The following is a 12,811-nucleotide window of genomic DNA, read 5'->3' as shown; positions in this document are numbered from 1 at the left end:
TGCTAAATTTTAACATTTCAACCCTTATGCACCCGAGTTTCTGGTTCGATCCTCGTATTGTCACATTTTCAATAAAATAAAAGTACAAAACAAAACAACTGCCTCTGTGTGTCACTTGGATATTTTATGTCTATATTTGTATTAATATCTTTAGAACACAGTCAAAGATATTTTAATGATGTGAAGGATAAACTGTGTCATAAACGTAAACTTCTTTTCAATATTGAAGATAAAGCTAATCACTTAATTTTGACGCCTTATGAAATTTAAGCCCTCTTGTGGTCATGTGTGAAGTATTACCAGGGAAGCAAAAAAGCAAAATGTTTCAGGACGAAAGATCATGGGAGACTAAACATGGCATGTCTATTTGGACACTGTGACCACATAAGCCCTCTGGAAATAACGTCTCCTTCTGGATCTCCGCTTGTGTCCGTTATCAATCGCCATCTTTCTCCGAATGAACACTTAAGTTCCCATGTAGGCTAACTTAAGTTTTATGTGGTTTCAAACTCAGTTTGAGTAAAAAATTGAACTCAGTTTATTTTGAGAAATGCATTTTGCTGATTTGTCTCACATGTGAGTAAAAACTCAGACTTAAGTCAGTTTTTTAACTAAAGTTTGTTTTGAGAAATCGGGGCCTGATGAGATGAGCATGCGTTAGACTTCTGCTAAACAGCAGCCATGTTGTGAGCAAGGGGCGAGTGAGTTGGGTTGAAAGCTACTTTGAACAGTATTTCAGTTATTTAACATCCTGTCAGGTTGTTGTGGGGTGGTCGGGTAGCCTTGTGGTTAAAGCGTTCGCTTGTCACACTGGAGACCCAGGTTCGATTCCTGACATGGGTACAGTGTGTTAAGCCCATTTCTGGTGTCCCCCTTCGTGATATTGCTGGAATATTGCTAAAAGCTGCGTAAAACCAAACTCACTCACTCACTCTGGCTGTTGTGAGAGTGAGTCAGGTCTTGAGACATTTACAACTTTTTGAAATGCACAAGCATGAGTATGGCATGGACAAACCGAGAAACATCAGGGCAAACCCGGGATTAGAACCCATGACCATATTTCTGGCATGCCTAAGGGACACAACTCTGCACAATGAACTGTTGGGCCTCAAGACAACTAAGCAGCTAGTGTCCTCCATGCTGTAAGTCTGATGATGTATATGAACTGTGTTGTTTATGCACACTGTAATAAAACTGCACCTGATACCCTATTCCTGCTTCTCAATCCATCTGACCCGTGAAGGTCCAGGGTAAAATAGATCTTCAGCAACCCATTCTTGCTGTAAGTCTGATGATGTATATGAACTGTGTTGTTTATGCACATTGTAATAAAACTGCACCTGATGCCCTATTCCTGCTTCTCAATCCATCTGACCCGTGAAGGTCCAGGGTAAAATAGATCTTCAGCAACCCATTCTTGCTGTAAAAGGCGATGATGTGAACTGTGTTGTTTATGCACACTGTAATAAAATTGCACCTGATGCCCTATTCCTGCTTCTCAATCCATCCGACCCGTGAAGGTCCAGGGTAGAATAGATCTTCAGCAACCCATTCTTGCCGTAAAAGGTGACTATGTATTGGAGAAAACACACTTACGAGGTTTTGGTAGACAGAGCATGCCCTGGGGAGAGGGAAAAACCAAGGCGGCGAAGCCCCCGCAGTTTTTCCCGACCCCAGGGCATGCTCTGTCTACCAAAACCGAGGGAAAGTGTTTTTCCATGCTTATAAACCGAAAAAAGAAACTTAAAACAACATTTATCAACATTTTTATGTTTCGAACATACTTTCTGTGAACCTTAGGAAACGCGCGTAAAATATCTGTTGTCTGGCGTACGGATCTTGAAAAGGACATTCTAAAAACAAGTGTGGCTTATCCAACACCTCTGTAGCCTCGTGGTACACTCACTAGTTCGATCCTCGGGAATATAAAGAAAACATTTGTCGTTTGATTTTACATTTCATAACATCTTACAATCTGAACGGAAGTTACATTAATAAAATACCCAGGACATAATATAAAATCCCTGGGATATTACAGCAAATATGACTTGAATATCCTATAAAATCCCAGGGACATTACAACGTCCCTGTTTATGAGATTTAACCCGACTGGAAAGTAAAACCTCATAATAGGTTTTAATGCCTATAGAAAGAAGTCTCTTACTTAATAGTGATCCCAATGAATAGGTTTATAAGCTTGTCATAAGAGGCTACTAACTGGACCGGGTGGTCAGGTTCGCTGAATTGGTTGACTCATGTCATCGTATCCCAATTGTGTGGAACCCGTGAAGATCCGGGGTAGAATAGGTATTAGGCAACCCATGCTTGCCGTAAAAGGCGACTATGCTTGTCGAAAAAGGCAACTAACAGGATTGGGTGGTCAGGCTCGCTGACTTGGTTGATGCATGTCATCGATCCCAATTTCGTGGATTGATGCTCACAATATAAATCACTGGATGGATTGTCTGGTCCAGACTCGATTATTTACAGACCGCCGTCTTATAGATGGAATATTGCTGAGTGTGGCGTAAAACAACAAACCAACCAACCAACCGAATTGCGTGGATCAATGCTCATGATGTAAATCACTGGATTGTCTGGTCTAGACTTGATTATTTATAGACCGCTGTCTTATAGCTGGAATATTGCTGAGTGCGGCGTTAAACAACAAACAAACAAAATCTCAATCCATCTGTACTTCTTTATGCACAGAAAACAAACACCAACATTTATGACCAGATTTTATTGCCTCTTCACGCAGTGCAAGCACATCTCTCAGATTAAAAACAAACTTAACCACAGAAAATGAACAACAAATATTTGACAAGTCATGGTCTAATTTTCAGCACCTCAGGGGTTCATGTAATGCTAAACATGTCATTACTCATCCGAGGCCTGGAGTACAGTAATAATCGTCATGAGGGCCCACGTACACAGGAAGACTTTCTCCAGCAGCATAGCTGGAAAGGTGTGTAAACAAGGGGCCTTACTTCAGATTTATTTCTTTACAGGTGCCCCAGACAAATAATGACTATTTTGCATCCAGTGTTTGAAATAGCTGCTAACCTCATATCCTGTGGCTAGCAGGGTGCATGGTATAAAGCGATCTTAGTGCTAAGGTGATCGTAACTCCCATACCTTAACAGACTTACGACACTCTGGACTAGTAATCTCTGTCCTTATATCACTCTGTCATGCAATATATGACCCCCACCTGTTGACATTGCTAAAGTTTATCTTCATAAAGTATATCATCCAGGGCTAGTACATATTCTTGCAGGCTAGTACAAATTTCCCAATTTCCCCATTGTTTTTACATTACAAGGGCATTTTATCTTTACCTGGGCTAGTAAAGCTTTTGCGTTTAGTTCTAACCCTGTGTATGGTTATAACAAACATGCATGAAGCAGTTATAACAAAATATTTCAGTCACTATTATTTAATACTTATCTTCCTAACAAATTCTGTAAAAGTACATTAGTGTTCATTATAACAATGTTGGACTGTATTAGTTTATATTGGAGCAAACAGAAGATATCTTGGACTAGACACAGATTGGTGTAGGCTGGTGCTGTATGTATTCTAACAGATGCCCTAACAAACCGCATTGATTGGAGACGTACCTCTATTTCATCACGTGAAGCTTGGCACTATTCATACACTACTCAAATGAAGTGAAGGATCACCAGATATGTTCATATTACGATTGTTAATTTGCCCTGAAAAATTAACTGTAGTGAAATGAACAAACTGGGTGGTCCTTAACTTCTTTTGAGTAGTAAACATGATCTCTAAACCGAGGTCATTCATTTACTGCTGTACTAAACCCAGAGTGTATTCTTGACCAAGCCCCTGTAACACAAAACGATCTTATTGCTAAGGTGATCATAACACCTATACTTTAACATAGACATACCAGTCGTAGTGCTGAGATCAGAAGGGAAGGGATTAAATGATGTGAGATAGCAGAGTCAGAGGGTCTATATAAGATAGACTCCCTCACCTAACCAGCTGTATATTGGAGTTATCCCCTTCACTGATTGTAACACAAGTAGAGTACCATCCAAACCAGTTAACTATTAAAGTCTAAGGACTGCTCTACATATAAACCCAGTGTTTGAAATTTACCGGGTCTTGGTGATTTTGAAGTTTGCTGGCAGTGTATTTGAATTGAGGGACTATTAGTTTTACTTTCAGAAAGGAGCCCTGGGCCCACTTGCACAAAGCGATCTTAGGGCTAAGATGATCGTAACTCCCACACATTAACATAGACTTGCGATCGTCTTAGCGCTAAGATCGCTTTGTGCAAGTGGGCTCTGGACTTTTAATGAAGATGTTGCATTAGTTATAACACTCTATGTGTAGAAAAGAGGATCCACTGTTTCATATTATAGGTCACATGTTACTCTGGTGCATCCAGCCTTTGGTTGTCGATTGATGGCTTCCTTTAGTTTCAAACACTGTGAACCAAAATTAGAATGGACTGAAAATACTCAGAGTAAACTGATGAAGGAACCATCTAGTTTTCATCTGTTAATTTATCAAGTTGAAGCTATTCGTCATTTACCTGCCTCACTACTGCTGAAGACTTATCAAGCTGTTCATATTCTGTGGAGTGTTTCTTTTATAACATACAATATGCATACTACCACAGAATCAACACAATCAATTAAAACTACATTGAGCAACACAAGAAGAAAATAAATACTGAATGTATTAACAAACATAACAAAATATACAACACAAAATTTTCAACATAGAAACTACATTTATCTTTGAAGTGTGCTTTTATCACTGAAATATGATATGGTGTGACATGGAATGGCTACACGTAATTTCTTTGTTTGAACGGAAGAAACGTATATTGGAGGTTCATACAGATGAGGAACGCAACAATTCAAGGCCTTTTCTAGGCTTTCAACTGTCATTTACAAGGCTTTCTTAACTGGGTTATTACCCTAAGTATTCTTTGTAAATCCTGCATACTATATATCAGTCATAAGGCCTAAAAAGCAGTTTGAACATCCCATATTCACAACCAACAAACAAAATTGATTAAGTTTGTCATGAATTTAATACTTTTATAAACAAGTATATGTCATTTTGTCTACTTTGGTGATTTTCAAGGCTTTTTCAAGCCTGTATGAACCTTGATAATTGTAGTGTTGTCAGAGGACTTATATCTAGTGAATCAAGGGTTCCAGTGGTAAGAGGTCTTACTTCTCTACAGATTCTAACACAGTGTGTGAGCGAGTGAGTTGGCTCAAATGTCACTTTGAGTAAAGTAAAGTGAAGAAGTTTTCAATTATTAATAACCACACACATTCAAAAGAAATCTAAAAGAGTAACCTGAAATGTAAATCTGTACAGTTTCCCAAGGGAGGGGGAAGTACATGATCATGTAATCTTTGCTGTGAGTGAGTGAGTGAGTGAGTGAGTGAGTGAGTGAGTGAGTGAGTGAGTGAGTGAGTGAGTGAGTGAGTGAGTGAGTGAGTGAATGAGTGAGTGATTCAAACCCAATACTAGCAAGATCTAGGGAAGGGATACTCTGGCAATCTGTATATCTCACAAAACCACGTTTTCTGACTTGAAAATATTCATGACTAGACATATAATATATACTATGATCTTAAGAAAACACTCATACATGAAGTCTCATATATGTTTACCAAGTGATTGAACCTGTTACACGTTTCTTGTGGCAGGATATCATAATCAACATAGAGGATTAATTTACTCTGGTGTTCACTTCCAAACGCCTCATGTACTGACAGATCAAGGCAGAAACAAATTCTACTATGATAGCAAACAATATAGTTGTTTTTGACTGTTGACTGAGTAACTGTTACTGTGTAACTCTGCACTTCGGCATATTTGGGTCGAGGCCACAAAAAAATCGTGTTGAATCAAACCCGAGTTTCCGACAAGCTGATGCTGAACAACTGACCTGCTCTACTGGGCTAATGCAGTAGCTGATGTGAACAATAGATCAAAGTGGATTGGGTATCTTAAAAAGGAGAACAACACAAACACATGACAAGTGAAAATTGCATGTGAAATAGTGTTCCTGGCACTCCAAGCTTGTCCTTGACTAGCATTGCAACAGAGAGTGAGGTCTCACACAATGGTGCGTGGACAGAGAGTGGACTCCTTCACTCTCAACAACAAACACAATAAATAAGAGAATAAGTTGTACACAGAATGCATACATCCCCAATTATCCAGTACATTATTTCTCCAATTTGTTACCGCATTGCTCAAAGCACAAAACTTTTCTCAATAAAAAATAATTTAATTACCCACCGATACTCTGCATTGTTTCATTCAAATTGGGCTCAAAACAATGCTTTAGTGGGGCGGGTCCAAGGTATCATATTATCCTTGTGTTATGGGTTTTCGGATGCTTAGAAACTTTCATACTTTACTCCCTTATCACATGAACAACTGTAAAACGTCTCACCCTCCTGTAAAAGACAACTTTATCGGAAAAACAAGCCATCATCAGGGTGAGTGTGTGAGTTAGATCTTTCGACGCTTTTAGCAATATTCCAGCAATATCACGGTGGGGGACATGGGCTTCACACATTGTACTCATGTGGGGAATCAAACCCAGGTCTTTGGCGTGACAAGCCAACACTTTACCCACTAGGCGACCCCACCGCCCCCCATCATCAGAGTATTTACAATGTCTGTGTGAAGTCCCACCCTCCTATATAGCGAAAGAAATTGTGATAAACAGAGCCGTCTGAAACATATGATGTCAGAAAACATACCTGGTACCATAATAGAATGGAGTTATATTACACTGGATAGTCAAGGAAGGAATGCACCTGGATCCATATAAGTATCATAAAGCAAAACATAATTTAAGTTAACTAACAATAATCCAACTGTTTGTAGCAGACAGTAGCATATATATACATGGATAACATACACAGCTAAAGATAAATGATTACCCTGTAATGGGTCTTGGTTGCCAGCAAAAACAAAACACAGCCCTTATTAGAGAGGATGGACAAACTGTTAGAGTTAGCAAGTTAAAATTTAATGTCGCAATGGCATTATTTCAGCCATGTAGCGACACAAGCTGTTAGAGTTAGTTGTGACAATACCAGCCTGTGATGTCCTATGACAACAAGTAAATCTGCTGCATGTTATGTGCAGAACTGTCTTAGTGTACAACATAGAATAAATACTTCAAAACAAAACTTAATACTGAAATATGTATGAAGGATAAGGATACAACCATCTTAAATCACAACTGTGAATATGAAAGGAGTTGAAAAATTAAAAATTAAAACTTGAATGTCAAATCTAATCACCAGCCATCTAGAAGAGCATTTCATGAAAGGGATATAACTGTACCAGGTACATGAGTAAAAATGTGATCAAGATAAAATCTCTGAATTACGTACTAATAATATTGAACAGACTTTTCCCTTTGTTACTTGGGTTACGGATAAAAAAAACTCTTTGGGAAGAAGAAAAGTTTTATCTTAAAATTAATATATTATTAGACATTTGTGAAACAGATCTGGTTGATACATTAAATGTAATGTAATGAGCGATAGAAACTTACATTTGTAATCCACTAGCCCTTATATTGATAACATATCGCAAAACCCTTAAAAATGGCATATTTCTACCAGTCCTTACGGTACCTTAACTATTGGGCAGTTGGGACTAGTGCCAATTTCTAACGCTGAATAGCACTGCATCTCGCGTACACACCTCGTGACAACACAATGATATATACAGATGATTGTCTCAACCTACACTTTAGGTACACACCCTTATTAACATGTTAGAACACTCAATTATATCAGTTGTCAATAGGTGGGAAGAACATTAATACCCTTTGTCTCTTGGCTGTCTGGGATACACTTGCATACATTTGTGCAATACCTTGCATGATTTGTGTTAAAAATCTCCAGATACGAGTATAAAATTCATCACAGGTGTATATTTGGAATGAAATTAAATACTTTTTTTCAAGGTTTTATGCTTGTCACTACATTGAACAAGTCACTTGGCAAAGAAAATGATATGATTTTTAAATGTTTTTTATTATTGTAAATGTACTGAAGAAAACAGATACTGCTGAATAATTCAAATGAGTAGGAAAACCACAATGATTCTAGGAAAACCTCCATCACTGTACAATGGTTCAACCTTGTCAGGCCAGAATTCTTTTTATGTTATCAGGGTTTTTTACCACCAAATTCAGGTCAGTACGTCGAAAAAATAAAAACATAAACAAAAATGTGGCCTTTTTGAGGACAGTAGAGTACCCAGAGTCATAGTCAAGATTAACAAGTTCCCGAATTAACAAATCATTGGTACGGAGATGGGATGTCCACCTAGAACAAGGTCCAGGCAAACAAGGTGCCACTCTGTACAATGTATGGGTTTGTAACAAATGTGAGTCTCCTGTCAAATTTCACAGAATGATTGTATCCAAGTGTTGAGACAATGCAAGCTAAAACCTTAAAATCCAGGCCACATGGCAAATGAAATAAGTTATATACAGATAATACATGACTAGTGTGGAACCACAGAGTATATACATGTATGTGGAATGAAAACTGTCATGGCTATACAGCTGGTGGAGCCCTGATGGTGATCTTAGCATAGGATGTACCGATACACTTTGTACCTTGGTACACAGCTGCCGTTAGAAGATACACTGCTTTACAAGGGCTGTATCTTGATTCACACCATACTTAATTTAAAACAGAATTGAGTTTAGAGAATGAAAATGTTTAAATCTTATTAGCAATTACTCTGCTTTTTACAGCAAGCTTTTATGGAAACTGGGCAAATACGGAAACAGATGATACCGCATACTACATGTGTATTAATACAATTATTTTCCTGCATTTAATCTTGTTTGCATTCGTTGTACATAAATACATCTGAAAAAGATTGTAAGGGCTTTGGTCTGAGCATTACAGCTTGAAAGTGCTAATTTACAATAATGGTAGCACAACAATATCTTGTGAATGGCAACCCTGTATTATTTACACTCCGAGAGAGAATCAGAACACAGAATTAAATTTAGGTCATTAATTCCCCAAGCCTGAGGTCAACCACTGTGGTTCAAACAGCAGTTATTTTTTTATATCACATGGATCGGTTGAGTCCCTTTCCACAAAGCAAGCTAACACAGCTAAGTGATAAAACTGTCAAAGGTCAAAGAGAGGGAATCAACATCAAGCAATACCTAAAGGCTGGGGTGAGTGAAGTGAAGTGAAGTGGGGTTTAACGTCAAGATTATTGCACTTATATAGCTACATGTGTGGCTGTGGGTGGCTGTGTGTGACTGCTTGCACTAGTCCGGACTGATGCCAATTTATAGTGCTAGCACACTCAGATGCCATGCCGCAGTTTAACATGACTACCCTGATCAGACACCGTACAATGTATATGACACCGAGTCGACCAGTCCTTCAGAGCTTCAGATAAGCAGCATATTTGCTTAAAATACCCTCGCCCCCCCCACCAAATTTTTTTGGAAAACCAATTACTTTCAATTTACATGTGTACAGAAACGCATGCATTATGACAAACACAAATGTTTAAAAAACGCACGATAAACACCCAATGAAGCTTTTTCAGCATGCGTACAAAGGAGCTAATTTCCGAAACACAGTTATGAGCTAATTTACTTTCCGAGTCAAGCCTACATTTAGAACAGTTACATACATTTAAAACACTATTTCCTTTATTTTTTAATCTTAAACTGATCACTTATTTTTGGAAAACCCAATAGAGTGATGAATAGGTGAGTGACAAAATATTGGTTACCCAATGAAAAATGTAATAACCCAATTAAAATAGAAACCCTCAAGTAAAAACTCAATTGCCTTGGTCTGGTCCTTGTTTTAGCCCCTTGATGCTGAGCGCCAGGCAGGGTAGCAAAAAGTACCATCTTTTACTGTCTGTTGGTATGAAGAAGCTGGGGATCAAACCCCGGACCTTCCGCTCTTGGGATGGACGCTCTGCTACTACACCACGGAGGTGGTCTCCTAAAGGCTGGAGCGATGGAAGATGGTGGTGAAGTTGATGAGGAGAACAAACACTAGTCCCACCCAAAGGCAACTTATATCCCTGATCTGCATCAAATCCATATTTTCATTTTAGTCAGGTCATAAATTTTTGTTATCCTACCTGGGTCACCCATACTTCAATAGCTTGGTGGTAAGGGATCAAGTTCATGCAACACAGACAGGTATTAGGATAAACGTCAGTAAGATTATAATTCTGCGTAAATACAACACCAACATATGTCAATCAGAGCTCACTGGCTGATCCAGAGAGGGTGGGGTGAGGTGGGGGTGCAGACCCCCTTTTTCCCCCTGAGTCATGTCACTTTGTCATTTGGGCATATACCGTTTTCAACGTAATAAGTGCCCAGGGTGCTCTCAAAATTAGGAACAGGGGGCTCTTATTAGAATAATATTTGGGTGAAAAGAAAATAGAGTTGAAAGATAAATTTCGGGGTTTATGCTGACAGCCTAAAATGTTTATGTACGACAGATATATTTTTCCAGAATTTAACTGCCCATAATTAAGGGTACATATAACACCTGAGTGCGTATTATATGCGAACAAATAAGTCTTGTGTACAATGATCAATCGGAAGGGTGCCAATTTGGATTGTTCACAAGCCAATATATTGGCAAATATCGCTGTGGGCGCTTATTAGAGCGGGGCGCTTATTATGTCGAATACGGTACATGTGCAAGCCTGCTTTTTCAAAATTCCAGATCAGCCTCTGGAGCTAGGGATATTTGTGAGGTCTCGATGAACCCTTGAGAACAAGAAGGTTTATGGCACTGACACAGTATGGAAGCACAGTTGGAGAGGATGAAACAAGGTCCATAGACAATGTCACATGGTAGTTCATAATCAATAATCAAAGGCAGAGGGATTGACCTGGGTCTATTTTGGGGTCTAAGGGACAAAAGGGGGTCAAGGAATCATGAGGGCCACAGCTGGTAGCATGGGGCATGCTCACTTGGTTGTCAAATCTCTTACTGATGTCATATTATATATGCTCAGAAGTCTTAAGCCTATTTTCGATGTGGATTTCAATGTTAGATTTAAGAAAATCAACCACTGACAGCATGAATTGAGCTCCTAAACATTTAGAAAATCATTTGCTGATGAAACCAAATACCTGGCCCCCTTGAAAATCAAGTGGGGGTTGCTACCGTAAGAGATTTAGATTTTAAAGTTTTAAAGGTGAGGAAAATGTGACGAGTGCCTTGTTGTGTACAGTTAGACGACTGCACCTCTGTAAAGTAATACCGTATTCGACGTAATAAGCGCCCAGGGCGCTCTCAAAATTATAAATAGGGGGCTCTTATTAGAATATTACTTTGGTGGAAAAAACAGAGTTGAAAGATAAATTTCGTGGTTTATGCTGACAGTCTGAACTGTTTATATACGACAGATACATTTTTCCAGAATTTAATTGCCCATAATTAAGGGTGCATATAACACACGAGTGCGTATTATACACGAATAAATAAGTCTTGTGTACATTGATAAATCGGAAGGGGTGCTAATTGGGATTGTTCACTTGCCAATATATTAACAAATATTGACGTGGGCGCTTATTAGAGCGGGGCGCTCATTACGTCTAATACGGTATGTCCTTATTAATACCAATTTTCAGTTATAGATAAATTAATACTAACACAACTATATTTGTTTTTGAGATGCATGTATCCTATAGGTTATCCACTCTTGTTTTAGAAAATACATGTATTGTAAGATAGGTGATATGTCATATACTCTGTATGTTCCGTCATACAAGCACTTGTGGAATGGTTGAATACTTCTGTTTAACTGCCCCGACTCGGGCATAAATGCATAGCTGTGTGTATACATATGGTCATGAGCTTCTTCATAAAGGAAGGAATTGTTCTTCCACCGATTATGTACAGACTCCTATCCCTCTTCATTAGTTTCACTGAAACACTGGTAACCATGGTAACTATTGTCTGTTATAACCAACATGGGAGTGTAGAACAATGGTAGTTCTTGATCTGTACATGGTTGGAGGGTATTACCACTTTGCTTGCATCTGATTGGCTTTTGTAGGAGCAGCAGCTTTTGATTGGCTGGATGGCTTTTTCAAACAGCTCTATAGTGGGAATTACAGGCCGTCTCGATCTCCCTTGGGAGCTAATGTGACAATTCAGCTGGTAGAGGCAAGTCATAATTCCCTGCACCATGTTGATTATACAGTGTTACACAGTACCATGCCACAGTGTGTTCAAGATTACAAATATATTCATGAATACAACTTCTGATCAAATATGAATAAATATTAACTGGTCCACAGAAACTTAGGGTTTCATTCCCATGTATATTGATTTTCACAACTTCTGAATAAATACCAATTAATATTATTTAACATGTTTAATCCACTTTTTCTCAAGGTTTCATAAATTAATTTTTGCAATGTCTCTCTAGTGAGTTAAAATTATTGTCAGAATAACAATGTTTAAGTCAAACAGCTTCTGATTAAATAATCAGGCAAGAATCTATCCATTGATTCAAAAACTGAATGTTGTTTCAGCACAACTGCTAATATGGAAAAAGTGTTTTTTAATGCAATCATTTAAGCCAAGATTTGTACTGTACATTGACGAAAAACCACCTGAAGCTAATGACGAGACCAACATGGTAAATGCATGTCTTCAAGGTAATTGCTGCAATCATCGGTGGTAACATGTCTGACTAGACTCTATAAATAATGATGAACTTGATGACCATGGTTACAAGGTCACAAACGAAC

Source organism: Haliotis rufescens, unplaced genomic scaffold (genome assembly GCF_023055435.1).
Source record: "Haliotis rufescens isolate VD_foot unplaced genomic scaffold, xgHalRufe1.0.p SCAF_16, whole genome shotgun sequence".
Classification (NCBI taxonomy): domain Eukaryota; kingdom Metazoa; phylum Mollusca; class Gastropoda; order Lepetellida; family Haliotidae; genus Haliotis; species Haliotis rufescens.
The sequence above is the reverse complement of the archived record's forward strand: the minus strand, read 5'-3'. Positions refer to the sequence as shown.